Source organism: Astyanax mexicanus, chromosome 11 (genome assembly GCF_023375975.1).
Source record: "Astyanax mexicanus isolate ESR-SI-001 chromosome 11, AstMex3_surface, whole genome shotgun sequence".
Classification (NCBI taxonomy): domain Eukaryota; kingdom Metazoa; phylum Chordata; class Actinopteri; order Characiformes; family Acestrorhamphidae; genus Astyanax; species Astyanax mexicanus.
The window spans coordinates 23,301,525-23,328,063 of NC_064418.1; the positions used below are offsets into that span (position 1 = coordinate 23,301,525).

The 26,539-nt window shown below is 42.6% G+C and overlaps 34 non-coding genes across 34 annotated transcripts; 22 read left to right on the forward strand and 12 right to left on the reverse strand.

Moving 5' to 3' along the window:
• Positions 1–257: 257 nt before the first annotated feature.
• Positions 258–329, reverse strand: trnac-gca (transfer RNA cysteine (anticodon GCA)). The gene has a single exon. It is a non-coding gene; the product is annotated as a tRNA-Cys (tRNA).
• Positions 330–445: 116 nt separating this feature from the next.
• On the reverse strand, positions 446–517 carry trnac-gca (transfer RNA cysteine (anticodon GCA)). Its single transcript has one exon. It is a non-coding gene; the product is annotated as a tRNA-Cys (tRNA).
• Positions 518–1,467: 950 nt separating this feature from the next.
• On the forward strand, positions 1,468–1,539 carry trnaa-ugc (transfer RNA alanine (anticodon UGC)). The gene has a single exon. It is a non-coding gene; the product is annotated as a tRNA-Ala (tRNA).
• Positions 1,540–2,908: 1,369 nt separating this feature from the next.
• trnaa-ugc (transfer RNA alanine (anticodon UGC)) lies at positions 2,909–2,980 on the forward strand. Its single transcript has one exon. It is a non-coding gene; the product is annotated as a tRNA-Ala (tRNA).
• Positions 2,981–4,090: 1,110 nt separating this feature from the next.
• On the forward strand, positions 4,091–4,162 carry trnat-cgu (transfer RNA threonine (anticodon CGU)). The gene has a single exon. It is a non-coding gene; the product is annotated as a tRNA-Thr (tRNA).
• Positions 4,163–4,349: 187 nt separating this feature from the next.
• trnaa-cgc (transfer RNA alanine (anticodon CGC)) lies at positions 4,350–4,421 on the forward strand. The gene has a single exon. It is a non-coding gene; the product is annotated as a tRNA-Ala (tRNA).
• Positions 4,422–5,665: 1,244 nt separating this feature from the next.
• Positions 5,666–5,737, reverse strand: trnac-gca (transfer RNA cysteine (anticodon GCA)). Its single transcript has one exon. It is a non-coding gene; the product is annotated as a tRNA-Cys (tRNA).
• Positions 5,738–5,852: 115 nt separating this feature from the next.
• trnac-gca (transfer RNA cysteine (anticodon GCA)) lies at positions 5,853–5,924 on the reverse strand. Its single transcript has one exon. It is a non-coding gene; the product is annotated as a tRNA-Cys (tRNA).
• A 212-nt stretch (positions 5,925–6,136) lies between these two features.
• trnaa-ugc (transfer RNA alanine (anticodon UGC)) lies at positions 6,137–6,208 on the forward strand. The gene has a single exon. It is a non-coding gene; the product is annotated as a tRNA-Ala (tRNA).
• A 684-nt stretch (positions 6,209–6,892) lies between these two features.
• On the forward strand, positions 6,893–6,964 carry trnaa-ugc (transfer RNA alanine (anticodon UGC)). The gene has a single exon. It is a non-coding gene; the product is annotated as a tRNA-Ala (tRNA).
• Positions 6,965–8,074: 1,110 nt separating this feature from the next.
• Positions 8,075–8,146, forward strand: trnat-cgu (transfer RNA threonine (anticodon CGU)). The gene has a single exon. It is a non-coding gene; the product is annotated as a tRNA-Thr (tRNA).
• Positions 8,147–8,333: 187 nt separating this feature from the next.
• Positions 8,334–8,405, forward strand: trnaa-cgc (transfer RNA alanine (anticodon CGC)). The gene has a single exon. It is a non-coding gene; the product is annotated as a tRNA-Ala (tRNA).
• Positions 8,406–9,649: 1,244 nt separating this feature from the next.
• trnac-gca (transfer RNA cysteine (anticodon GCA)) lies at positions 9,650–9,721 on the reverse strand. Its single transcript has one exon. It is a non-coding gene; the product is annotated as a tRNA-Cys (tRNA).
• Positions 9,722–9,836: 115 nt separating this feature from the next.
• Positions 9,837–9,908, reverse strand: trnac-gca (transfer RNA cysteine (anticodon GCA)). Its single transcript has one exon. It is a non-coding gene; the product is annotated as a tRNA-Cys (tRNA).
• Positions 9,909–10,120: 212 nt separating this feature from the next.
• On the forward strand, positions 10,121–10,192 carry trnaa-ugc (transfer RNA alanine (anticodon UGC)). The gene has a single exon. It is a non-coding gene; the product is annotated as a tRNA-Ala (tRNA).
• A 684-nt stretch (positions 10,193–10,876) lies between these two features.
• Positions 10,877–10,948, forward strand: trnaa-ugc (transfer RNA alanine (anticodon UGC)). Its single transcript has one exon. It is a non-coding gene; the product is annotated as a tRNA-Ala (tRNA).
• A 1,083-nt stretch (positions 10,949–12,031) lies between these two features.
• trnat-ugu (transfer RNA threonine (anticodon UGU)) lies at positions 12,032–12,103 on the forward strand. Its single transcript has one exon. It is a non-coding gene; the product is annotated as a tRNA-Thr (tRNA).
• A 187-nt stretch (positions 12,104–12,290) lies between these two features.
• trnaa-cgc (transfer RNA alanine (anticodon CGC)) lies at positions 12,291–12,362 on the forward strand. The gene has a single exon. It is a non-coding gene; the product is annotated as a tRNA-Ala (tRNA).
• Positions 12,363–13,631: 1,269 nt separating this feature from the next.
• On the reverse strand, positions 13,632–13,703 carry trnac-gca (transfer RNA cysteine (anticodon GCA)). The gene has a single exon. It is a non-coding gene; the product is annotated as a tRNA-Cys (tRNA).
• Positions 13,704–13,819: 116 nt separating this feature from the next.
• On the reverse strand, positions 13,820–13,891 carry trnac-gca (transfer RNA cysteine (anticodon GCA)). Its single transcript has one exon. It is a non-coding gene; the product is annotated as a tRNA-Cys (tRNA).
• A 950-nt stretch (positions 13,892–14,841) lies between these two features.
• Positions 14,842–14,913, forward strand: trnaa-ugc (transfer RNA alanine (anticodon UGC)). Its single transcript has one exon. It is a non-coding gene; the product is annotated as a tRNA-Ala (tRNA).
• A 1,369-nt stretch (positions 14,914–16,282) lies between these two features.
• trnaa-ugc (transfer RNA alanine (anticodon UGC)) lies at positions 16,283–16,354 on the forward strand. Its single transcript has one exon. It is a non-coding gene; the product is annotated as a tRNA-Ala (tRNA).
• A 1,369-nt stretch (positions 16,355–17,723) lies between these two features.
• Positions 17,724–17,795, forward strand: trnaa-ugc (transfer RNA alanine (anticodon UGC)). Its single transcript has one exon. It is a non-coding gene; the product is annotated as a tRNA-Ala (tRNA).
• Positions 17,796–18,905: 1,110 nt separating this feature from the next.
• On the forward strand, positions 18,906–18,977 carry trnat-cgu (transfer RNA threonine (anticodon CGU)). Its single transcript has one exon. It is a non-coding gene; the product is annotated as a tRNA-Thr (tRNA).
• Positions 18,978–19,164: 187 nt separating this feature from the next.
• trnaa-cgc (transfer RNA alanine (anticodon CGC)) lies at positions 19,165–19,236 on the forward strand. Its single transcript has one exon. It is a non-coding gene; the product is annotated as a tRNA-Ala (tRNA).
• Positions 19,237–20,480: 1,244 nt separating this feature from the next.
• Positions 20,481–20,552, reverse strand: trnac-gca (transfer RNA cysteine (anticodon GCA)). The gene has a single exon. It is a non-coding gene; the product is annotated as a tRNA-Cys (tRNA).
• Positions 20,553–20,668: 116 nt separating this feature from the next.
• trnac-gca (transfer RNA cysteine (anticodon GCA)) lies at positions 20,669–20,740 on the reverse strand. The gene has a single exon. It is a non-coding gene; the product is annotated as a tRNA-Cys (tRNA).
• Positions 20,741–21,690: 950 nt separating this feature from the next.
• On the forward strand, positions 21,691–21,762 carry trnaa-ugc (transfer RNA alanine (anticodon UGC)). Its single transcript has one exon. It is a non-coding gene; the product is annotated as a tRNA-Ala (tRNA).
• A 1,369-nt stretch (positions 21,763–23,131) lies between these two features.
• Positions 23,132–23,203, forward strand: trnaa-ugc (transfer RNA alanine (anticodon UGC)). The gene has a single exon. It is a non-coding gene; the product is annotated as a tRNA-Ala (tRNA).
• Positions 23,204–24,313: 1,110 nt separating this feature from the next.
• trnat-cgu (transfer RNA threonine (anticodon CGU)) lies at positions 24,314–24,385 on the forward strand. The gene has a single exon. It is a non-coding gene; the product is annotated as a tRNA-Thr (tRNA).
• A 187-nt stretch (positions 24,386–24,572) lies between these two features.
• Positions 24,573–24,644, forward strand: trnaa-cgc (transfer RNA alanine (anticodon CGC)). The gene has a single exon. It is a non-coding gene; the product is annotated as a tRNA-Ala (tRNA).
• Positions 24,645–25,913: 1,269 nt separating this feature from the next.
• trnac-gca (transfer RNA cysteine (anticodon GCA)) lies at positions 25,914–25,985 on the reverse strand. Its single transcript has one exon. It is a non-coding gene; the product is annotated as a tRNA-Cys (tRNA).
• Positions 25,986–26,100: 115 nt separating this feature from the next.
• trnac-gca (transfer RNA cysteine (anticodon GCA)) lies at positions 26,101–26,172 on the reverse strand. Its single transcript has one exon. It is a non-coding gene; the product is annotated as a tRNA-Cys (tRNA).
• Positions 26,173–26,384: 212 nt separating this feature from the next.
• On the forward strand, positions 26,385–26,456 carry trnaa-ugc (transfer RNA alanine (anticodon UGC)). The gene has a single exon. It is a non-coding gene; the product is annotated as a tRNA-Ala (tRNA).
• Positions 26,457–26,539: the final 83 nt, after the last annotated feature.

The window sequence follows — 26,539 nt, forward strand, 5'->3', positions numbered from 1 at the left end:
GCAACCTATACCCATTCCTGAACATAGCACCTTTTTATGAGAAGCACTGGGCATAGGGGGCACCCAGATTTGAAGCGAGGACCTCTTGATCTGCAGTCAAATGCTGTACCACTGAGCTATACTCCTTTCGATATACACCGGCTTAAAATGTATGGATTCTACCTTGTAACAACAAATCTTAGCCAGATTACACAAATGTAAACTGGTAGCCAACAGGCATTGCTAAAAGTACAGCCTTTAAGCAATGGACTGGATACAGGGGGCACCCGGATTTGAACCGGGGACCTCTTGATCTGCAGTCAAATGCTCTACCACTGAGCTATACCCCCTGGAACATAGTAAGTACTAAAATGAACTGAAATGCATGGATCCTACTTTGTAAAAGCAAATCTTAGCATAAGTACCCATTGCTGAACTTAGCACCCTTAAGAGAGGGACTGGACATAGGGGGCACCCAGATTTGAACTGGGGACCTATTGATCTGCAGTCAAATGCTCTACCACTGAGCTATACCCCCTTCAATGCAACCGACCTTAAGCAAGGGACTTGACAAAAGGGGCACCTGGATCTGAACTAAACTCCTTTAAAGGTAATATCTATTAAAATGGAGTGAAATGCATGGATTCTACTTTGTAAAACCAAATCTTAGCCAAAGAACCCATTGCTGAACAGAGCATCCTTCAGAGAGGCAATAGACATACGGGGCACCCGGATTTTAAGGTTTAATGTGGTGATGTAGCTCAGTGGTAGAGCGCATGCTGGGTTCAGTCCCCAGTATCTCCATTGCTGCTGTTTCATGCATTGAAGTTAAACATGAAGCACACATCTATAGAATTTGCAAAAACGGCGCATTTGTACAAGGCATTTGCTGAATAAAGAACCTTGATAGATCTGGTTTGTAGCCTTCATAATGGCATGCTATAGATTTCTTCTTAAGTCCTTTTGAGAGTCAAGTCTGCTGTGAGTTCTCAAACTATATGTCCCCACTCTACATGGCACAATGTCCAAGTGGCTTGGCGTTGGTCTTGTAACCAGAAGAACGTGGGTTTTATCCACTTTCATGCATTTTTCTTCATGCAAGACAACAAGCAAAGAAGCTTAATTAAAGGTCTCCATACTTGTTCCTCAGGAACCTCCTTCCTCGGTGCATTGCCTGATTGCGGGTGCTATGTTGTATCTACTAAATGACAGGACATTGCTTGTTGTCTGGCATTGTGGCCAAATGGCAAGGTGTCGATCTCGTAAACCGACGATCACAGCCTTGATCCCTTTCCGTGCCTGAAGGGCTGTTGTGTCTTTCTGTTGAAAATTTCTGGCTTGCTTTAGCATGCTCTTTCAAACATATCTCTGAGACTGTAGGTTGCCCTAAAAGCATGGAAACAATGCAGCATCTTAAGGATGCTGTCTTTGGAAGTCTGCAGAGTTTTGTTGCCAGGATGACAGTGTACACATATGTGACTTTTGTGAGGGGATGTAGCTCAGTGGTAGAGCGCATGCTTTGCATGTATGAGGTCCTGGGTTCAATCCCCAGCATCTCCATTTCTGCTGTTTTGCAACTTGACAGTAAACATAAAGCCCATGTCTCTGGAAATTGCACAATAAAATCGGCATGTGTACAAGGCATTTGCTGATGAAGTAGCTTTATAAATCTCATTTCTTATAGGCTTCATAATTGCATGCTATAGATTTCTACTCAACTGCCTTTCACAGACAACTCTGCCCTGTGTTCTCAAGCCCACACTTATATTGTAGAAGTGGCGCAATTGCCAAGTTGCCTGGTGTTGGTCTTGTGAACTGAAGCTCACAGGTTTGATCTCTGTTTGTCCCTATTTGTTGATGCAAGAAAAAAGTAAAGTGGCTTAATTGCAGTTTACCATACTTGTTGCTCAAAACCTTCCTACCTCACTGCATGTTTTAATTGAGGGTGCTCTAATGTCTGTGTTACCTTCTGGTTTTCTGCTTTTTAGTTGGACCTCTGTCCAATTCAACATCTGTCTGTTCTTCTTTGCTTTGGTATGCTCTTTCCAATGTATTTGTGACATTGTCGGTTGTTCTAAAAGCATGGGAAAATGCAACAGCTTAACATTAGTCTTTTGCAAGTCTGTACATTTGTCTTGCAATGATAACAGTACACCAATGGCATTGGTTCTTGTCGGGGTGTAGCTCAGTGGTAGATCGCGTGCTTTGCATGCATGAAGTCGTGGGTTCAATCCCCAGTATCTGCTTTGCTGCCGTTTTGCACCTTGAAATAAAACATGAAGCACACATCTATAGAATTTGCAAAAAAGGTGCATTTGTACAAGGCATTTGCTGATGAAGAACCTTGATAGATCTGGTTTGTAGCCTTCATAATAGCATGCTATAGATTTCTTCTTAAGTCCTTTTGAGAGTCAACTCTGCTGTGAGTTCTCAAACTATATGTCCCCACTCTACATGGCACAATGTCCAAGTGGCTTGGCGTTGGTCTTGTAACCAGAAGAACGTGGGTTTTATCCACTTTCATGCATTTTTGTTCATGCAAGACAACAAGCAAAGAAGCTTAATTAAAGGTCTCCATACTTGTTCCTCAGGAACCTCCTTCCTCGGTGCATTGCCTGATTGCGGGTGCTATGTTGTGTCTACTAAATGACAGGACATTGCTTGTTGTCTGGCATTGTGGCCAAATGGCAAGGTGTCGATCTCGTAAACCGACGATCACAGCCTTGATCCCTTTCCGTGCCTGAAGGGCTGTTGTGTCTTTCTGTTGAAAATTTCTGGCTTGCTTTAGCATGCTCTTTCAAACATATCTCTGAGACTGTAGGTTGCCCTAAAAGCATGGAAACAATGCAGCATCTTAAGGATGCTGTCTTTGGAAGTCTGCAGAGTTTTGTTGCCAGGATGACAGTGTACACATACGCGACTTTTGTGAGGGGATGTAGCTCAGTGGTAGAGCGCATGCTTTGCATGTATGAGGTCCTGGGTTCAATCCCCAGCATCTCCATTTCTGCTGTTTTGCAACTTGAAAGTAAACATAAAGCCCATGTCTCTGGAAATTGCACAATAAAATCGGCATGTTTACAAGGCATTTGCTGATGAAGTAGCTTTATAAATCTCATTTCTTATAGGCTTCATAATTGCATGCTATAGATTTCTACTCAACTGCCTTTCACAGACAACTCTGCCCTGTGTTCTCAAGCCCACACTTATATTGTAGAAGTGGCGCAATTGCCAAGTTGCCTGGCGTTGGTCTTGTGAACTGAAGCTCACAGGTTTGATCTCTGTTTGTCCCTATTTGTTGATGCAAGAAAAAAGTACAGTGGCTTAATTGCAGTTTACCATACTTGTTGCTCAAAACCTTCCTACCTCACTGCATGTTTTAATTGAGGGTGCTCTAATGTCTGTGTTACCTTCTGGTTTTCTGCTTTTTAGTTGGACCTCTGTCCAATTCAACATCTGTCTGTTCTTCTTTGCTTTGGTATGCTCTTTCCAATGTATTTGTGACATTGTCGGTTGTTCTAAAAGCATGGGAAAATGCAACAGCTTAACATTAGTCTTTTGCAAGTCTGTACATTTGTCTTGCAATGATAACAGTACACCAATGGCATTGGTTCTTGTCGGGGTGTAGCTCAGTGGTAGATCGCGTGCTTTGTATGCATGAAGTCGTGGGTTCAATCCCCAGTATCTGCTTTGCTGCCGTTTTGCACCTTGAAATAAAACATGAAGCACACATCTATAGAATTTGCAAAAAAGGTGCATTTGTACAAGGCATTTGCTGATGAAGAACCTTGATAGATCTGGTTTGTAGCCTTCATAATAGCATGCTATAGATTTCTTCTTAAGTCCTTTTGAGAGTCAACTCTGCTGTGAGTTCTCAAACTATATGTCCCCAGTCTACGTGGCACAATGTCCAAGTGGCTTGGCATTGGTCTTGTGAACAGAAGAATGTGGGTTTGATCCACGTTCATGCAGTTTTGTTCATGCAAGACAACAAGCAAAGAAGCTTAATTAAAGCTTTCCATACTTGTTCCTCAAAAACCTCCTTGCTCAGTGCATTGATTGATTGCGGGTGCTATGTTGTATCTACTAAGTGACAGGACATTGCTTGCTGTCTGGCATGGTGGCCAAGTGGTAAGGCGTCGGTCTCGTACACCGAAGATCACGGGTTCGACCCCCGTCCGTGCCTGAAGGGGTGTTGTGTCTTTCTGTTGAAAATGTTTGGCTTGCTTTAGCATGCTCTTTCAAACATATCTCTGAGACTGTAGGTTGTCCTAAAAGCATGGAAACAATGCAGCAGTTTAAGGATGCTGCTTTTGCAAGTCTCCAGAGTTTTGTTATCAGGATGACACCATACAAAGCAATTAACTTTGTGAGGGGATGTAGCTCAGTGGTAGAGCGCATGCTTCGCATGTATGAGGTCCTGGGTTCAATCCCCAGCATCTCCATTTCTGCTGTTTTGCAACTTGAAAGTAGGCAGAAATTTGCACAATAAAATCGGCATTTGTACAAGGCATTTGCTGATGAAGTAGTTTGATAAATTTGATTTCTTATAGGCTTCATAATTGCATGCTATAGAGTTCTACTCAACTGCCTTTCGCAGACAACTCTGCCCTGTGCTCTCAAGTCCATAAAGCACACATCTATAGAATTTGCAAAAAAGGTGCATTTGTACAAGGCATTTTTGCTGATGAAGAACCTTGATAGATCTGGTTTGTAGCCTTCATAAAGGCATGCTATAGATTTCTGCTGAAGTCCTTTTCAGATTCAACTCTGCTGTGAGTTCTCAAACTATATGTCCCCAGTCTACGTGGCACAATGGCCAAGTGCCCTTTGCTGAACGTAGGTCTCTTAAGAGAGGGACTAGACATAGGGGGCACCCGGATTTGAACCGGGGACCTCTTGCTATGCAGTCAAATGCTCTCCCACTGATCGTAAAAGTAATATCTATTAAATGAACTGAAATGTATGGATTGTGCGGTGTGAAACCAAATCTTAACCAAAGTACCTAAATATATACTGGTAGGCAAAACTCACTGCTAAACACAAAGCAGCCTTAAGAGAGGAAATGGACATATTGGTCATGCGGATTTGAACCGGGGACCTCTTGATCTGTAGTCAAACTCCCTACCACTGAGCTATGCCCCCTTCAATATCTTTTTTTTCTTAGTCAGATAAAAAATAGCCCTTAAGCAAGGGATTGGACAAAAGGGGCACCCGGATCTGAACTATACTCCCTTGAAGGTAATATCTATTAAAATGGACTAAAATGCATGGATTCTACTATGTGAAAGCAAATCTTAGCCAAAGTACCCTAAAAGGTAGCCAATACCCATTGCTGAATATAGCACCCTTAAGAGATGGACTGGACATAAGGGGAACCCTATGAACTGAAATGCATGGATTCTACTTTGTGAAAGCAAATCTTAGCCAAAGCAACCTATACCCATTCCTGAACATAGCACCTTTTTATGAGAAGCACTGGGCATAGGGGGCACCCAGATTTGAAGCGAGGACCTCTTGATCTGCAGTCAAATGCTGTACCACTGAGCTATACTCCTTTCGATATACACCGGCTTAAAATGTATGGATTCTACCTTGTAACAACAAATCTTAGCCAGATTACACAAATGTAAACTGGTAGCCAACAGGCATTGCTAAAAGTACAGCCTTTAAGCAAGGGACTGGATACAGGGGGCACCCGGATTTGAACCGGGGACCTCTTGAGCTGCAGTCAAATGCTCTACCACTGAGCTATACCCTCGGAACATAGTAAGTACTAAAATGAACTGAAATGCATGGATCCTACTTTGTAAAACCAAATCTTAGCCTAAGTACCCGTTGCTGAACTTAGCACCCTTAAGAGAGGGACTGGACATAGGGGGCACCCAGATTTGAACTGGGGACCTCTTGATCTGCAGTCAAATGCTCTACCACTGAGCTATACCCCCTTCAATGCAACCCACCTTAAGCAAGGGACTTGACAAAAGGGGCACCTGGATCTGAACTAAACTCCTTTAAAGGTAATATCTATTAAAATGGAGTGAAATGCATGGATTCTACTTTGTAAAACCAAATCTTAGCCAAAGAACCCATTGCTGAACAGAGCATCCTTCAGAGAGGCAATAGACATACGGGGCACCCGGATTTTAAGGTTTAATGTGGTGATGTAGCTCAGTGGTAGAGCGCATGCTTTGCGTGTATGAGGTCCTGGGTTCAATCCCCAGTATCTCCATTGCTGCTGTTTCATGCATTGAAGTTAAACATGAAGCACACATCTATAGAATTTGCAAAAACAGTGCATTTGTACAAGGCATTTGCTGAATAAAGAACCTTGATAGATCTGGTTTGTAGCCTTCATAATGGCATGCTATAGCTTTCTTCTTAAGTCCTTTTGAGAGTCAAGTCTGCTGTGAGTTCTCAAACTATATGTCCCCACTCTACATGGCACAATGTCCAAGTGGCTTGGCGTTGGTCTTGTAACCAGAAGAACATGGGTTTTATCCACTTTCATGCATTTTTGTTCATGCAAGACAACAAGCAAAGAAGCTTAATTAAAGGTCTCCATACTTGTTCCTCAGGAACCTCCTTCCTCGGTGCATTGCCTGATTGCGGGTGCTATGTTGTATCTACTAAATGACAGGACATTGCTTGTTGTCTGGCATTGTGGCCAAATGGCAAGGTGTCGATCTCGTAAACCGACGATCACAGCCTTGATCCCTTTCCGTGCCTGAAGGGCTGTTGTGTCTTTCTGTTGAAAATTTCTGCCTTGCTTTAGCATGCTCTTTCAAACATATCTCTGAGACTGTAGGTTGCCCTAAAAGCATGGAAACAATGCAGCATCTTAAGGATGCTGTCTTTGGAAGTCTGCAGAGTTTTGTTGCCAGGATGACAGTGTACACATACGCGACTTTTGTGAGGGGATGTAGCTCAGTGGTAGAGCGCATGCTTTGCATGTATGAGGTCCTGCGTTCAATCCCCAGCATCTCCATTTCTGCTGTTTTGCAACTTGAAAGTAAACATAAAGCCCATGTCTCTGGAAATTGCACAATAAAATCGGCATGTTTACAAGGCATTTGCTGATGAAGTAGCTTTATAAATCTCATTTCTTATAGGCTTCATAATTGCATGCTATAGATTTCTACTCAACTGCCTTTCACAGACAACTCTGCCCTGTGTTCTCAAGCCCACACTTATATTGTAGAAGTGGCGCAATTGCCAAGTTGCCTGGCGTTGGTCTTGTGAACTGAAGCTCACAGGTTTGATCTCTGTTTGTCCCTATTTGTTGATGCAAGAAAAAAGTACAGTGGCTTAATTGCAGTTTACCATACTTGTTGCTCAAAACCTTCCTACCTCACTGCATGTTTTAATTGAGGGTGCTCTAATGTCTGTGTTACCTTCTGGTTTTCTGCTTTTTAGTTGGACCTCTGTCCAATTCAACATCTGTCTGTTCTTCTTTGCTTTGGTATGCTCTTTCCAATGTATTTGTGACATTGTCGGTTGTTCTAAAAGCATGGGAAAATGCAACAGCTTAACATTAGTCTTTTGCAAGTCTGTACATTTGTCTTGCAATGATAACAGTACACCAATGGCATTGGTTCTTGTCGGGGTGTAGCTCAGTGGTAGATCGCGTGCTTTGTATGCATGAAGTCGTGGGTTCAATCCCCAGTATCTGCTTTGCTGCCGTTTTGCACCTTGAAATAAAACATGAAGCACACATCTATAGAATTTGCAAAAAAGGTGCATTTGTACAAGGCATTTGCTGATGAAGAACCTTGATAGATCTGGTTTGTAGCCTTCATAATAGCATGCTATAGATTTCTTCTTAAGTCCTTTTGAGAGTCAACTCTGCTGTGAGTTCTCAAACTATATGTCCCCAGTCTACGTGGCACAATGTCCAAGTGGCTTGGCATTGGTCTTGTGAACAGAAGAATGTGGGTTTGATCCACGTTCATGCAGTTTTGTTCATGCAAGACAACAAGCAAAGAAGCTTAATTAAAGCTTTCCATACTTGTTCCTCAAAAACCTCCTTGCTCAGTGCATTGATTGATTGCGGGTGCTATGTTGTATCTACTAAGTGACAGGACATTGCTTGCTGTCTGGCATGGTGGCCAAGTGGTAAGGCGTCGGTCTCGTAAACCGAAGATCACGGGTTCGACCCCCGTCCGTGCCTGAAGGGGTGTTGTGTCTTTCTGTTGAAAATGTTTGGCTTGCTTTAGCATGCTCTTTCAAACATATCTCTGAGACTGTAGGTTGTCCTAAAAGCATGGAAACAATGCAGCAGTTTAAGGATGCTGCTTTTGCAAGTCTCCAGAGTTTTGTTATCAGGATGACACCATACAAAGCAATTAACTTTGTGAGGGGATGTAGCTCAGTGGTAGAGCGCATGCTTCGCATGTATGAGGTCCTGGGTTCAATCCCCAGCATCTCCATTTCTGCTGTTTTGCAACTTGAAAGTAGGCAGAAATTTGCACAATAAAATCGGCATTTGTACAAGGCATTTGCTGATGAAGTAGTTTGATAAATTTGATTTCTTATAGGCTTCATAATTGCATGCTATAGAGTTCTACTCAACTGCCTTTCGCAGACAACTCTGCCCTGTGCTCTCAAGTCCATAAAGCACACATCTATAGAATTTGCAAAAAAGGTGCATTTGTACAAGGCATTTTTGCTGATGAAGAACCTTGATAGATCTGGTTTGTAGCCTTCATAAAGGCATGCTATAGATTTCTGCTGAAGTCCTTTTCAGATTCAACTCTGCTGTGAGTTCTCAAACTATATGTCCCCAGTCTACGTGGCACAATGGCCAAGTGCCCTTTGCTGAACGTAGGTCTCTTAAGAGAGGGACTAGACATAGGGGGCACCCGGATTTGAACCGGGGACCTCTTGCTATGCAGTCAAATGCTCTCCCACTGATCGTAAAAGTAATATCTATTAAATGAACTGAAATGTATGGATTGTGCGGTGTGAAACCAAATCTTAACCAAAGTACCTAAATATATACTGGTAGGCAAAACTCACTGCTAAACACAAAGCAGCCTTAAGAGAGGAAATGGACATATTGGTCATGCGGATTTGAACCGGGGACCTCTTGATCTGTAGTCAAACTCCCTACCACTGAGCTATGCCCCCTTCAATATCTTTTTTTTCTTAGTCAGATAAAAAATAGCCCTTAAGCAAGGGATTGGACAAAAGGGGCACCCGGATCTGAACTATACTCCCTTGAAGGTAATATCTATTAAAATGGACTAAAATGCATGGATTCTACTATGTGAAAGCAAATCTTAGCCAAAGTACCCTAAAAGGTAGCCAATACCCATTGCTGAATATAGCACCCTTAAGAGATGGACTGGACATAAGGGGAACCCTATGAACTGAAATGCATGGATTCTACTTTGTGAAAGCAAATCTTAGCCAAAGCAACCTATACCCATTCCTGAACATAGCACCTTTTTATGAGAAGCACTGGGCATAGGGGGCACCCAGATTTGAAGCGAGGACCTCTTGATCTGCAGTCAAATGCTGTACCACTGAGCTATACTCCTTTCGATATACACCGGCTTAAAATGTATGGATTCTACCTTGTAACAACAAATCTTAGCCAGATTACACAAATGTAAACTGGTAGCCAACAGGCATTGCTAAAAGTACAGCCTTTAAGCAAGGGACTGGATACAGGGGGCACCCGGATTTGAACCGGGGACCTCTTGAGCTGCAGTCAAATGCTCTACCACTGAGCTATACCCTCGGAACATAGTAAGTACTAAAATGAACTGAAATGCATGGATCCTACTTTGTAAAACCAAATCTTAGCCTAAGTACCCGTTGCTGAACTTAGCACCCTTAAGAGAGGGACTGGACATAGGGGGCACCCAGATTTGAACTGGGGACCTCTTGATCTGCAGTCAAATGCTCTACCACTGAGCTATACCCCCTTCAATGCAACCCACCTTAAGCAAGGGACTTGACAAAAGGGGCACCTGGATCTGAACTAAACTCCTTTAAAGGTAATATCTATTAAAATGGAGTGAAATGCATGGATTCTACTTTGTAAAACCAAATCTTAGCCAAAGAACCCATTGCTGAACAGAGCATCCTTCAGAGAGGCAATAGACATACGGGGCACCCGGATTTTAAGGTTTAATGTGGTGATGTAGCTCAGTGGTAGAGCGCATGCTTTGCGTGTATGAGGTCCTGGGTGCAATCCCCAGTATCTCCATTGCTGCTGTTTCATGCATTGAAGTTAAACATGAAGCACACATCTATAGAATTTGCAAAAACAGTGCATTTGTACAAGGCATTTGCTGAATAAAGAACCTTGATAGATCTGGTTTGTAGCCTTCATAATGGCATGCTATAGCTTTCTTCTTAAGTCCTTTTGAGAGTCAAGTCTGCTGTGAGTTCTCAAACTATATGTCCCCACTCTACATGGCACAATGTCCAAGTGGCTTGGCGTTGGTCTTGTAACCAGAAGAACATGGGTTTTATCCACTTTCATGCATTTTTGTTCATGCAAGACAACAAGCAAAGAAGCTTAATTAAAGGTCTCCATACTTGTTCCTCAGGAACCTCCTTCCTCGGTGCATTGCCTGATTGCGGGTGCTATGTTGTATCTACTAAATGACAGGACATTGCTTGTTGTCTGGCATTGTGGCCAAATGGCAAGGTGTCGATCTCGTAAACCGACGATCACAGCCTTGATCCCTTTCCGTGCCTGAAGGGCTGTTGTGTCTTTCTGTTGAAAATTTCTGGCTTGCTTTAGCATGCTCTTTCAAACATATCTCTGAGACTGTAGGTTGCCCTAAAAGCATGGAAACAATGCAGCATCTTAAGGATGCTGTCTTTGGAAGTCTGCAGAGTTTTGTTGCCAGGATGACAGTGTACACATACGCGACTTTTGTGAGGGGATGTAGCTCAGTGGTAGAGCGCATGCTTTGCATGTATGAGGTCCTGCGTTCAATCCCCAGCATCTCCATTTCTGCTGTTTTGCAACTTGAAAGTAAACATAAAGCCCATGTCTCTGGAAATTGCACAATAAAATCGGCATGTGTACAAGGCATTTGCTGATGAAGTAGCTTTATAAATCTCATTTCTTATAGGCTTCATAATTGCATGCTATAGATTTCTACTCAACTGCCTTTCACAGACAACTCTGCCCTGTGTTCTCAAGCCCACACTTATATTGTAGAAGTGGCGCAATTGCCAAGTTGCCTGGCGTTGGTCTTGTGAACTGAAGCTCACAGGTTTGATCTCTGTTTGTCCCTATTTGTTGATGCAAGAAAAAAGTAAAGTGGTTTAATTGCAGTTTACCATACTTGTTGCTCAAAACCTTCCTACCTCACTGCATGTTTTAATTGAGGGTGCTCTAATGTCTGTGTTACCTTCTGGTTTTCTGCTTTTTAGTTGGACCTCTGTCCAATTCAACATCTGTCTGTTCTTCTTTGCTTTGGTATGCTCTTTCCAATGTATTTGTGACATTGTCGGTTGTTCTAAAAGCATGGGAAAATGCAACAGCTTAACATTAGTCTTTTGCAAGTCTGTACATTTGTCTTGCAATGATAACAGTACACCAATGGCATTGGTTCTTGTCGGGGTGTAGCTCAGTGGTAGATCGCCAGTTCAATCCCCAGTATCTGCTTTGCTGCCGTTTTGCACCTTGAAATAAAACATGAAGCACACATCTATAGAATTTGCAAAAAAGGTGCATTTGTACAAGGCATTTGCTGATGAAGAACCTTGATAGATCTGGTTTGTAGCCTTCATAATTTAGATAGATTTCTTCTTAAGTCCTTTTGAGAGTCAACTCTGCTGTGAGTTCTCAAACTATATGTCCCCAGTCTACGTGGCACAATGTCCAAGTGGCTTGGCATTGGTCTTGTGAACAGAAGAATGTGGGTTTGATCCACGTTCATGCAGTTTTGTTCATGCAAGACAACAAGCAAAGAAGCTTAATTAAAGCTTTCCATACTTGTTCCTCAAAAACCTCCTTGCTCAGTGCATTGATTGATTGCGGGTGCTATGTTGTATCTACTAAGTGACAGGACATTGCTTGCTGTCTGGCATGGTGGCCAAGTGGTAAGGCGTCGGTCTTGTAAACCGAAGATCACGGGTTCGACCCCCGTCCGTGCCTGAAGGGGTGTTGTGTCTTTCTGTTGAAAATGTTTGGCTTGCTTTAGCATGCTCTTTCAAACATATCTCTGAGACTGTAGGTTGTCCTAAAAGCATGGAAACAATGCAGCAGTTTAAGGATGCTGCTTTTGCAAGTCTCCAGAGTTTTGTTATCAGGATGACACCATACAAAGCAATTAACTTTGTGAGGGGATGTAGCTCAGTGGTAGAGCGCATGCTTCGCATGTATGAGGTCCTGGGTTCAATCCCCAGCATCTCCATTTCTGCTGTTTTGCAACTTGAAAGTAGGCATAAATTTGCACAATAAAATCGGCATTTGTACAAGGCATTTGCTGATGAAGTAGTTTGATAAATTTGATTTCTTATAGGCTTCATAATTGCATGCTATAGAGTTCTACTCAACTGCCTTTCGCAGACAACTCTGCCCTGTGCTCTCAAGTCCATAAAGCACACATCTATAGAATTTGCAAAAAAGGTGCATTTGTACAAGGCATTTTTGCTGATGAAGAACCTTGATAGATCTGGTTTGTAGCCTTCATAAAGGCATGCTATAGATTTCTGCTGAAGTCCTTTTCAGATTCAACTCTGCTGTGAGTTCTCAAACTATATGTCCCCAGTCTAAGTGGCACAATGGCCAAGTGCCCTTTGCTGAACGTAGGTCTCTTAAGAGAGGGACTAGACATAGGGGGCACCCGGATTTGAACCGGGGACCTCTTGCTATGCAGTCAAATGCTCTCCCACTGATCGTAAAAGTAATATCTATTAAATGAACTGAAATGTATGGATTGTGCGGTGTGAAACCAAATCTTAACCAAAGTACCTAAATATATACTGGTAGGCAAAACTCTCTGCTAAACACAAAGCAGCCTTAAGAGAGGAAATGGACATATTGGTCATGCGGATTTGAACCGGGGACCTCTTGATCTGTAGTCAAACTCCCTACCACTGAGCTATGCCCCCTTCAATACAACCTCCCTTAAAATATATGGATCCTACATTGATCTTAGTCAGATAAAAAATAGCCCTTAAGCAAGGGATTGGACAAAAGGGGCACCCGGATCTGAACTATACTCCCTTGAAGGTAATATCTATTAAAATGGACTAAAATGCATGGATTCTACTATGTGAAAGCAAATCTTAACCAAAGTACCCTAAAAGGTAGCCAATACCCATTGCTGAATATAGCACCCTTAAGAGATGGACTGGACATAAGGGGAACCCTATGAACTGAAATGCATGGATTCTACTTTGTGAAAGCAAATCTTAGCCAAAGCAACCTATACCCATTCCTGAACATAGCACCTTTTTATGAGAAGCACTGGGCATAGGGGGCACCCAGATTTGAAGCGAGGACCTCTTGATCTGCAGTCAAATGCTGTACCACTGAGCTATACTCCTTTCGATATACACCGGCTTAAAATGTATGGATTCTACCTTGTAACAACAAATCTTAGCCAGATTGCACAAATGTAAACTGGTAGCCAACAGGCATTGCTAAAAGTACAGCCTTTAAGCAATGGACTGGATACAGGGGGCACCCGGATTTGAACCGGGGACCTCTTGATCTGCAGTCAAATGCTCTACCACTGAGCTATACCCCCTGGAACATAGTAAGTACTAAAATGAACTGAAATGCATGGATCCTACTTTGTAAAAGCAAATCTTAGCATAAGTACCCATTGCTGAACTTAGCACCCTTAAGAGAGGGACTGGACATAGGGGGCACCCAGATTTGAACTGGGGACCTCTTGATCTGCAGTCAAATGCTCTACCACTGAGCTATACCCCCTTCAATGCAACCCACCTTAAGCAAGGGACTTGACAAAAGGGGCACCTGGATCTGAACTAAACTCCTTTAAAGGTAATATCTATTAAAATGGAGTGAAATGCATGGATTCTACTTTGTAAAACCAAATCTTAGCCAAAGAACCCATTGCTGAACAGAGCATCCTTCAGAGAGGCAATAGACATACGGGGCACCCGGATTTTAAGGTTTAATGTGGTGATGTAGCTCAGTGGTAGAGCGCATGCTGGGTTCAGTCCCCAGTATCTCCATTGCTGCTGTTTCATGCATTGAAGTTAAACATGAAGCACACATCTATAGAATTTGCAAAAACGGCGCATTTGTACAAGGCATTTGCTGAATAAAGAACCTTGATAGATCTGGTTTGTAGCCTTCATAATGGCATGCTATAGATTTCTTCTTAAGTCCTTTTGAGAGTCAAGTCTGCTGTGAGTTCTCAAACTATATGTCCCCACTCTACATGGCACAATGTCCAAGTGGCTTGGCGTTGGTCTTGTAACCAGAAGAACGTGGGTTTTATCCACTTTCATGCATTTTTCTTCATGCAAGACAACAAGCAAAGAAGCTTAATTAAAGGTCTCCATACTTGTTCCTCAGGAACCTCCTTCCTCGGTGCATTGCCTGATTGTGGGTGCTATGTTGTATCTACTAAATGACAGGACATTGCTTGTTGTCTGGCATTGTGGCCAAATGGCAAGGTGTCGATCTCGTAAACCGACGATCACAGCCTTGATCCCTTTCCGTGCCTGAAGGGCTGTTGTGTCTTTCTGTTGAAAATTTCTGGCTTGCTTTAGCATGCTCTTTCAAACATATCTCTGAGACTGTAGGTTGCCCTAAAAGCATGGAAACAATGCAGCATCTTAAGGATGCTGTCTTTGGAAGTCTGCAGAGTTTTGTTGCCAGGATGACAGTGTACACATATGCGACTTTTGTGAGGGGATGTAGCTCAGTGGTAGAGCGCATGCTTTGCATGTATGAGGTCCTGGGTTCAATCCCCAGCATCTCCATTTCTGCTGTTTTGCAACTTGACAGTAAACATAAAGCCCATGTCTCTGGAAATTGCACAATAAAATCGGCATGTGTACAAGGCATTTGCTGATGAAGTAGCTTTATAAATCTCATTTCTTATAGGCTTCATAATTGCATGCTATAGATTTCTACTCAACTGCCTTTCACAGACAACTCTGCCCTGTGTTCTCAAGCCCACACTTATATTGTAGAAGTGGCGCAATTGCCAAGTTGCCTGGTGTTGGTCTTGTGAACTGAAGCTCACAGGTTTGATCTCTGTTTGTCCCTATTTGTTGATGCAAGAAAAAAGTAAAGTGGCTTAATTGCAGTTTACCATACTTGTTGCTCAAAACCTTCCTACCTCACTGCATGTTTTAATTGAGGGTGCTCTAATGTCTGTGTTACCTTCTGGTTTTCTGCTTTTTAGTTGGACCTCTGTCCAATTCAACATCTGTCTGTTCTTCTTTGCTTTGGTATGCTCTTTCCAATGTATTTGTGACATTGTCGGTTGTTCTAAAAGCATGGGAAAATGCAACAGCTTAACATTAGTCTTTTGCAAGTCTGTACATTTGTCTTGCAATGATAACAGTACACCAATGGCATTGGTTCTTGTCGGGGTGTAGCTCAGTGGTAGATCGCGTGCTTTGCATGCATGAAGTCGTGGGTTCAATCCCCAGTATCTGCTTTGCTGCCGTTTTGCACCTTGAAATAAAACATGAAGCACACATCTATAGAATTTGCAAAAAAGGTGCATTTGTACAAGGCATTTGCTGATGAAGAACCTTGATAGATCTGGTTTGTAGCCTTCATAATAGCATGCTATAGATTTCTTCTTAAGTCCTTTTGAGAGTCAACTCTGCTGTGAGTTCTCAAACTATATGTCCCCACTCTACATGGCACAATGTCCAAGTGGCTTGGCGTTGGTCTTGTAACCAGAAGAACGTGGGTTTTATCCACTTTCATGCATTTTTGTTCATGCAAGACAACAAGCAAAGAAGCTTAATTAAAGGTCTCCATACTTGTTCCTCAGGAACCTCCTTCCTCGGTGCATTGCCTGATTGCGGGTGCTATGTTGTGTCTACTAAATGACAGGACATTGCTTGTTGTCTGGCATTGTGGCCAAATGGCAAGGTGTCGATCTCGTAAACCGACGATCACAGCCTTGATCCCTTTCCGTGCCTGAAGGGCTGTTGTGTCTTTCTGTTGAAAATTTCTGGCTTGCTTTAGCATGCTCTTTCAAACATATCTCTGAGACTGTAGGTTGCCCTAAAAGCATGGAAACAATGCAGCATCTTAAGGATGCTGTCTTTGGAAGTCTGCAGAGTTTTGTTGCCAGGATGACAGTGTACACATACGCGACTTTTGTGAGGGGATGTAGCTCAGTGGTAGAGCGCATGCTTTGCATGTATGAGGTCCTGGGTTCAATCCCCAGCATCTCCATTTCTGCTGTTTTGCAACTTGAAAGTAAACATAAAGCCCATGTCTCTGGAAATTGCACAATAAAATCGGCATGTTTACAAGGCATTTGCTGATGAAGTAGCTTTATAAATCTCATTTCTTATAGGCTTCATAATTGCATGCTATAGATTTCTACTCAACTGCCTTTCACAGACAACTCTGCCCTGTGTTCTCAAGCCCACACTTATATTGTAGAAGTGGCGCAATTGCCAAGTTGCCTGGCGTTGGTCTTGTGAACTGAAGCTCACAGGTTTGATCTCTGTTTGTCCCTATTTGTTGATGCAAGAAAAAAGTAAAGTGGCTTAATTGCAGTTTACCATACTTGTTGCTCAAAACCTTCCTACCTCACTGCATGTTTTAATTGAGGGTGCTCTAATGTCTGTGTTACCTTCTGGTTTTCTGCTTTTTAGTTGGACCTCTGTCCAATTCAACATCTGTCTGTTCTTCTTTGCTTTGGTATGCTCTTTCCAATGTATTTGTGACATTGTCGGTTGTTCTAAAAGCATGGGAAAATGCAACAGCTTAACATTAGTCTTTTGCAAGTCTGTACATTTGTCTTGCAATGATAACAGTACACCAATGGCATTGGTTCTTGTCGGGGTGTAGCTCAGTGGTAGATCGCGTGCTTTGCATGCATGAAGTCGTGGGTTCAATCCCCAGTATCTGCTTTGCTGCCGTTTTGCACCTTGAAATAAAACATGAAGCACACATCTATAGAATTTGCAAAAAAGGTGCATTTGTACAAGGCATTTGCTGATGAAGAACCTTGATAGATCTGGTTTGTAGCCTTCATAATAGCATGCTATAGATTTCTTCTTAAGTCCTTTTGAGAGTCAACTCTGCTGTGAGTTCTCAAACTATATGTCCCCACTCTACATGGCACAATGTCCAAGTGGCTTGGCGTTGGTCTTGTAACCAGAAGAACGTGGGTTTTATCCACTTTCATGCATTTTTGTTCATGCAAGACAACAAGCAAAGAAGCTTAATTAAAGGTCTCCATACTTGTTCCTCAGGAACCTCCTTCCTCGGTGCATTGCCTGATTGCGGGTGCTATGTTGTGTCTACTAAATGACAGGACATTGCTTGTTGTCTGGCATTGTGGCCAAATGGCAAGGTGTCGATCTCGTAAACCGACGATCACAGCCTTGATCCCTTTCCGTGCCTGAAGGGCTGTTGTGTCTTTCTGTTGAAAATTTCTGGCTTGCTTTAGCATGCTCTTTCAAACATATCTCTGAGACTGTAGGTTGCCCTAAAAGCATGGAAACAATGCAGCATCTTAAGGATGCTGTCTTTGGAAGTCTGCAGAGTTTTGTTGCCAGGATGACAGTGTACACATACGCGACTTTTGTGAGGGGATGTAGCTCAGTGGTAGAGCGCATGCTTTGCATGTATGAGGTCCTGGGTTCAATCCCCAGCATCTCCATTTCTGCTGTTTTGCAACTTGAAAGTAAACATAAAGCCCATGTCTCTGGAAATTGCACAATAAAATCGGCATGTTTACAAGGCATTTGCTGATGAAGTAGCTTTATAAATCTCATTTCTTATAGGCTTCATAATTGCATGCTATAGATTTCTACTCAACTGCCTTTCACAGACAACTCTGCCCTGTGTTCTCAAGCCCACACTTATATTGTAGAAGTGGCGCAATTGCCAAGTTGCCTGGCGTTGGTCTTGTGAACTGAAGCTCACAGGTTTGATCTCTGTTTGTCCCTATTTGTTGATGCAAGAAAAAAGTACAGTGGCTTAATTGCAGTTTACCATACTTGTTGCTCAAAACCTTCCTACCTCACTGCATGTTTTAATTGAGGGTGCTCTAATGTCTGTGTTACCTTCTGGTTTTCTGCTTTTTAGTTGGACCTCTGTCCAATTCAACATCTGTCTGTTCTTCTTTGCTTTGGTATGCTCTTTCCAATGTATTTGTGACATTGTCGGTTGTTCTAAAAGCATGGGAAAATGCAACAGCTTAACATTAGTCTTTTGCAAGTCTGTACATTTGTCTTGCAATGATAACAGTACACCAATGGCATTGGTTCTTGTCGGGGTTTAGCTCAGTGGTAGATCGCGTGCTTTGTATGCATGAAGTCGTGGGTTCAATCCCCAGTATCTGCTTTGCTGCCGTTTTGCACCTTGAAATAAAACATGAAGCACACATCTATAGAATTTGCAAAAAAGGTGCATTTGTACAAGGCATTTGCTGATGAAGAACCTTGATAGATCTGGTTTGTAGCCTTCATAATAGCATGCTATAGATTTCTTCTTAAGTCCTTTTGAGAGTCAACTCTGCTGTGAGTTCTCAAACTATATGTCCCCAGTCTACGTGGCACAATGTCCAAGTGGCTTGGCATTGGTCTTGTGAACAGAAGAATGTGGGTTTGATCCACGTTCATGCAGTTTTGTTCATGCAAGACAACAAGCAAAGAAGCTTAATTAAAGCTTTCCATACTTGTTCCTCAAAAACCTCCTTGCTCAGTGCATTGATTGATTGCGGGTGCTATGTTGTATCTACTAAGTGACAGGACATTGCATGCTGTCTGGCATGGTGGCCAAGTGGTAAGGCGTCGGTCTCGTAAACCGAAGATCACGGGTTCGACCCCCGTCCGTGCCTGAAGGGGTGTTGTGTCTTTCTGTTGAAAATGTTTGGCTTGCTTTAGCATGCTCTTTCAAACATATCTCTGAGACTGTAGGTTGTCCTAAAAGCATGGAAACAATGCAGCAGTTTAAGGATGCTGCTTTTGCAAGTCTCCAGAGTTTTGTTATCAGGATGACACCATACAAAGCAATTAACTTTGTGAGGGGATGTAGCTCAGTGGTAGAGCGCATGCTTCGCATGTATGAGGTCCTGGGTTCAATCCCCAGCATCTCCATTTCTGCTGTTTTGCAACTTGAAAGTAGGCAGAAATTTGCACAATAAAATCGGCATTTGTACAAGGCATTTGCTGATGAAGTAGTTTGATAAATTTGATTTCTTATAGGCTTCATAATTGCATGCTATAGAGTTCTACTCAACTGCCTTTCGCAGACAACTCTGCCCTGTGCTCTCAAGTCCATAAAGCACACATCTATAGAATTTGCAAAAAAGGTGCATTTGTACAAGGCATTTTTGCTGATGAAGAACCTTGATAGATCTGGTTTGTAGCCTTCATAAAGGCATGCTATAGATTTCTGCTGAAGTCCTTTTCAGATTCAACTCTGCTGTGAGTTCTCAAACTATATGTCCCCAGTCTACGTGGCACAATGGCCAAGTGCCCTTTGCTGAACGTAGGTCTCTTAAGAGAGGGACTAGACATAGGGGGCACCCGGATTTGAACCGGGGACCTCTTGCTATGCAGTCAAATGCTCTCCCACTGATCGTAAAAGTAATATCTATTAAATGAACTGAAATGTATGGATTGTGCGGTGTGAAACCAAATCTTAACCAAAGTACCTAAATATATACTGGTAGGCAAAACTCACTGCTAAACACAAAGCAGCCTTAAGAGAGGAAATGGACATATTGGTCATGCGGATTTGAACCGGGGACCTCTTGATCTGTAGTCAAACTCCCTACCACTGAGCTATGCCCCCTTCAATATCTTTTTTTTCTTAGTCAGATAAAAAATAGCCCTTAAGCAAGGGATTGGACAAAAGGGGCACCCGGATCTGAACTATACTCCCTTGAAGGTAATATCTATTAAAATGGACTAAAATGCATGGATTCTACTATGTGAAAGCAAATCTTAACCAAAGTACCCTAAAAGGTAGCCAATACCCATTGCTGAATATAGCACCCTTAAGAGATGGACTGGACATAAGGGGAACCCTATGAACTGAAATGCATGGATTCTACTTTGTGAAAGCAAATCTTAGCCAAAGCAACCTATACCCATTCCTGAACATAGCACCTTTTTATGAGAAGCACTGGGCATAGGGGGCACCCAGATTTGAAGCGAGGACCTCTTGATCTGCAGTCAAATGCTGTACCACTGAGCTATACTCCTTTCGATATACACCGGCTTAAAATGTATGGATTCTACCTTGTAACAACAAATCTTAGCCAGATTACACAAATGTAAACTGGTAGCCAACAGGCATTGCTAAAAGTACAGCCTTTAAGCAATGGACTGGATACAGGGGGCACCCGGATTTGAACCGGGGACCTCTTGATCTGCAGTCAAATGCTCTACCACTGAGCTATACCCCCTGGAACATAGTAAGTACTAAAATGAACTGAAATGCATGGATCCTACTTTGTAAAAGCAAATCTTAGCATAAGTACCCATTGCTGAACTTAGCACCCTTAAGAGAGGGACTGGACATAGGGGGCACCCAGATTTGAACTGGGGACCTCTTGATCTGCAGTCAAATGCTCTACCACTGAGCTATACCCCCTTCAATGCAACCCACCTTAAGCAAGGGACTTGACAAAAGGGGCACCTGGATCTGAACTAAACTCCTTTAAAGGTAATATCTATTAAAATGGAGTGAAATGCATGGATTCTACTTTGTAAAACCAAATCTTAGCCAAAGAACCCATTGCTGAACAGAGCATCCTTCAGAGAGGCAATAGACATACGGGGCACCCGGATTTTAAGGTTTAATGTGGTGATGTAGCTCAGTGGTAGAGCGCATGCTGGGTTCAGTCCCCAGTATCTCCATTGCTGCTGTTTCATGCATTGAAGTTAAACATGAAGCACACATCTATAGAATTTGCAAAAACGGCGCATTTGTACAAGGCATTTGCTGAATAAAGAACCTTGATAGATCTGGTTTGTAGCCTTCATAATGGCATGCTATAGATTTCTTCTTAAGTCCTTTTGAGAGTCAAGTCTGCTGTGAGTTCTCAAACTATATGTCCCCACTCTACATGGCACAATGTCCAAGTGGCTTGGCGTTGGTCTTGTAACCAGAAGAACGTGGGTTTTATCCACTTTCATGCATTTTTCTTCATGCAAGACAACAAGCAAAGAAGCTTAATTAAAGGTCTCCATACTTGTTCCTCAGGAACCTCCTTCCTCGGTGCATTGCCTGATTGTGGGTGCTATGTTGTATCTACTAAATGACAGGACATTGCTTGTTGTCTGGCATTGTGGCCAAATGGCAAGGTGTCGATCTCGTAAACCGACGATCACAGCCTTGATCCCTTTCCGTGCCTGAAGGGCTGTTGTGTCTTTCTGTTGAAAATTTCTGGCTTGCTTTAGCATGCTCTTTCAAACATATCTCTGAGACTGTAGGTTGCCCTAAAAGCATGGAAACAATGCAGCATCTTAAGGATGCTGTCTTTGGAAGTCTGCAGAGTTTTGTTGCCAGGATGACAGTGTACACATATGCGACTTTTGTGAGGGGATGTAGCTCAGTGGTAGAGCGCATGCTTTGCATGTATGAGGTCCTGGGTTCAGTCCCCAGCATCTCCATTTCTGCTGTTTTGCAACTTGACAGTAAACATAAAGCCCATGTCTCTGGAAATTGCACAATAAAATCGGCATGTGTACAAGGCATTTGCTGATGAAGTAGCTTTATAAATCTCATTTCTTATAGGCTTCATAATTGCATGCTATAGATTTCTACTCAACTGCCTTTCACAGACAACTCTGCCCTGTGTTCTCAAGCCCACACTTATATTGTAGAAGTGGCGCAATTGCCAAGTTGCCTGGTGTTGGTCTTGTGAACTGAAGCTCACAGGTTTGATCTCTGTTTGTCCCTATTTGTTGATGCAAGAAAAAAGTAAAGTGGCTTAATTGCAGTTTACCATACTTGTTGCTCAAAACCTTCCTACCTCACTGCATGTTTTAATTGAGGGTGCTCTAATGTCTGTGTTACCTTCTGGTTTTCTGCTTTTTAGTTGGACCTCTGTCCAATTCAACATCTGTCTGTTCTTCTTTGCTTTGGTATGCTCTTTCCAATGTATTTGTGACATTGTCGGTTGTTCTAAAAGCATGGGAAAATGCAACAGCTTAACATTAGTCTTTTGCAAGTCTGTACATTTGTCTTGCAATGATAACAGTACACCAATGGCATTGGTTCTTGTCGGGTTGTAGCTCAGTGGTAGATCGCGTGCTTTGCATGCATGAAGTCGTGGGTTCAATCCCCAGTATCTGCTTTGCTGCCGTTTTGCACCTTGAAATAAAACATGAAGCACACATCTATAGAATTTGCAAAAAAGGTGCATTTGTACAAGGCATTTGCTGATGAAGAACCTTGATAGATCTGGTTTGTAGCCTTCATAATAGCATGCTATAGATTTCTTCTTAAGTCCTTTTGAGAGTCAACTCTGCTGTGAGTTCTCAAACTATATGTCCCCACTCTACATGGCACAATGTCCAAGTGGCTTGGCGTTGGTCTTGTAACCAGAAGAACGTGGGTTTTATCCACTTTCATGCATTTTTGTTCATGCAAGACAACAAGCAAAGAAGCTTAATTAAAGGTCTCCATACTTGTTCCTCAGGAACCTCCTTCCTCGGTGCATTGCCTGATTGCGGGTGCTATGTTGTGTCTACTAAATGACAGGACATTGCTTGTTGTCTGGCATTGTGGCCAAATGGCAAGGTGTCGATCTCGTAAACCGACGATCACAGCCTTGATCCCTTTCCGTGCCTGAAGGGCTGTTGTGTCTTTCTGTTGAAAATTTCTGGCTTGCTTTAGCATGCTCTTTCAAACATATCTCTGAGACTGTAGGTTGCCCTAAAAGCATGGAAACAATGCAGCATCTTAAGGATGCTGTCTTTGGAAGTCTGCAGAGTTTTGTTGCCAGGATGACAGTGTACACATACGCGACTTTTGTGAGGGGATGTAGCTCAGTGGTAGAGCGCATGCTTTGCATGTATGAGGTCCTGGGTTCAATCCCCAGCATCTCCATTTCTGCTGTTTTGCAACTTGAAAGTAAACATAAAGCCCATGTCTCTGGAAATTGCACAATAAAATCGGCATGTTTACAAGGCATTTGCTGATGAAGTAGCTTTATAAATCTCATTTCTTATAGGCTTCATAATTGCATGCTATAGATTTCTACTCAACTGCCTTTCACAGACAACTCTGCCCTGTGTTCTCAAGCCCACACTTATATTGTAGAAGTGGCGCAATTGCCAAGTTGCCTGGCGTTGGTCTTGTGAACTGAAGCTCACAGGTTTGATCTCTGTTTGTCCCTATTTGTTGATGCAAGAAAAAAGTAAAGTGGCTTAATTGCAGTTTACCATACTTGTTGCTCAAAACCTTCCTACCTCACTGCATGTTTTAATTGAGGGTGCTCTAATGTCTGTGTTACCTTCTGGTTTTCTGCTTTTTAGTTGGACCTCTGTCCAATTCAACATCTGTCTGTTCTTCTTTGCTTTGGTATGCTCTTTCCAATGTATTTGTGACATTGTCGGTTGTTCTAAAAGCATGGGAAAATGCAACAGCTTAACATTAGTCTTTTGCAAGTCTGTACATTTGTCTTGCAATGATAACAGTACACCAATGGCATTGGTTCTTGTCGGGGTGTAGCTCAGTGGTAGATCGCGTGCTTTGCATGCATGAAGTCGTGGGTTCAATCCCCAGTATCTGCTTTGCTGCCGTTTTGCACCTTGAAATAAAACATGAAGCACACATCTATAGAATTTGCAAAAAAGGTGCATTTGTACAAGGCATTTGCTGATGAAGAACCTTGATAGATCTGGTTTGTAGCCTTCATAATAGCATGCTATAGATTTCTTCTTAAGTCCTTTTGAGAGTCAACTCTGCTGTGAGTTCTCAAACTATATGTCCCCAGTCTACGTGGCACAATGTCCAAGTGGCTTGGCATTGGTCTTGTGAACAGAAGAATGTGGGTTTGATCCACGTTCATGCAGTTTTGTTCATGCAAGACAACAAGCAAAGAAGCTTAATTAAAGCTTTCCATACTTGTTCCTCAAAAACCTCCTTGCTCAGTGCATTGATTGATTGCGGGTGCTATGTTGTATCTACTAAGTGACAGGACATTGCTTGCTGTCTGGCATGGTGGCCAAGTGGTAAGGCGTCGGTCTCGTAAACCGAAGATCACGGGGTCGACCCCCGTCCGTGCCTGAAGGGGTGTTGTGTCTTTCTGTTGAAAATGTTTGGCTTGCTTTAGCATGCTCTTTCAAACATATCTCTGAGACTGTAGGTTGTCCTAAAAGCATGGAAACAATGCAGCAGTTTAAGGATGCTGCTTTTGCAAGTCTCCAGAGTTTTGTTATCAGGATGACACCATACAAAGCAATTAACTTTGTGAGGGGATGTAGCTCAGTGGTAGAGCGCATGCTTCGCATGTATGAGGTCCTGGGTTCAATCCCCAGCATCTCCATTTCTGCTGTTTTGCAACTTGAAAGTAGGCAGAAATTTGCACAATAAAATCGGCATTTGTACAAGGCATTTGCTGATGAAGTAGTTTGATAAATTTGATTTCTTATAGGCTTCATAATTGCATGCTATAGAGTTCTACTCAACTGCCTTTCGCAGACAACTCTGCCCTGTGCTCTCAAGTCCATAAAGCACACATCTATAGAATTTGCAAAAAAGGTGCATTTGTACAAGGCATTTTTGCTGATGAAGAACCTTGATAGATCTGGTTTGTAGCCTTCATAAAGGCATGCTATTGATTTCTGCTGAAGTCCTTTTCAGATTCAACTCTGCTGTGAGTTCTCAAACTATATGTCCCCAGTCTACGTGGCACAATGGCCAAGTGCCCTTTGCTGAACGTAGGTCTCTTAAGAGAGGGACTAGACATAGGGGGCACCCGGATTTGAACCGGGGACCTCTTGCTATGCAGTCAAATGCTCTCCCACTGATCGTAAAAGTAATATCTATTAAATGAACTGAAATGTATGGATTGTGCGGTGTGAAACCAAATCTTAACCAAAGTACCTAAATATATACTGGTAGGCAAAACTCACTGCTAAACACAAAGCAGCCTTAAGAGAGGAAATGGACATATTGGTCATGCGGATTTGAACCGGGGACCTCTTGATCTGTAGTCAAACTCCCTACCACTGAGCTATGCCCCCTTCAATACAACCTCCCTTAAAATATATGGATCCTACATTGATCTTAGTCAGATAAAAAATAGCCCTTAAGCAAGGGATTGGACAAAAGGGGCACCCGGATCTGAACTATACTCCCTTGAAGGTAATATCTATTAAAATGGACTAAAATGCATGGATTCTACTATGTGAAAGCAAATCTTAGCCAAAGTACCCTAAAAGGTAGCCAATACCCATTGCTGAATATAGCACCCTTAAGAGATGGACTGGACATAAGGGGAACCCTATGAACTGAAATGCATGGATTCTACTTTGTGAAAGCAAATCTTAGCCAAAGCAACCTATACCCATTCCTGAACATAGCACCTTTTTATGAGAAGCACTGGGCATAGGGGGCACCCAGATTTGAAGCGAGGACCTCTTGATCTGCAGTCAAATGCTGTACCACTGAGCTATACTCCTTTCGATATACACCGGCTTAAAATGTATGGATTCTACCTTGTAACAACAAATCTTAGCCAGATTACACAAATGTAAACTGGTAGCCAACAGGCATTGCTAAAAGTACAGCCTTTAAGCAAGGGACTGGATACAGGGGGCACCCGGATTTGAACCGGGGACCTCTTGAGCTGCAGTCAAATGCTCTACCACTGAGCTATACCCTCGGAACATAGTAAGTACTAAAATGAACTGAAATGCATGGATCCTACTTTGTAAAACCAAATCTTAGCCTAAGTACCCGTTGCTGAACTTAGCACCCTTAAGAGAGGGACTGGACATAGGGGGCACCCAGATTTGAACTGGGGACCTCTTGATCTGCAGTCAAATGCTCTACCACTGAGCTATACCCCCTTCAATGCAACCCACCTTAAGCAAGGGACTTGACAAAAGGGGCACCTGGATCTGAACTAAACTCCTTTAAAGGTAATATCTATTAAAATGGAGTGAAATGCATGGATTCTACTTTGTAAAACCAAATCTTAGCCAAAGAACCCATTGCTGAACAGAGCATCCTTCAGAGAGGCAATAGACATACGGGGCACCCGGATTTTAAGGTTTAATGTGGTGATGTAGCTCAGTGGTAGAGCGCATGCTTTGCGTGTATGAGGTCCTGGGTTCAATCCCCAGTATCTCCATTGCTGCTGTTTCATGCATTGAAGTTAAACATGAAGCACACATCTATAGAATTTGCAAAAACAGCGCATTTGTACAAGGCATT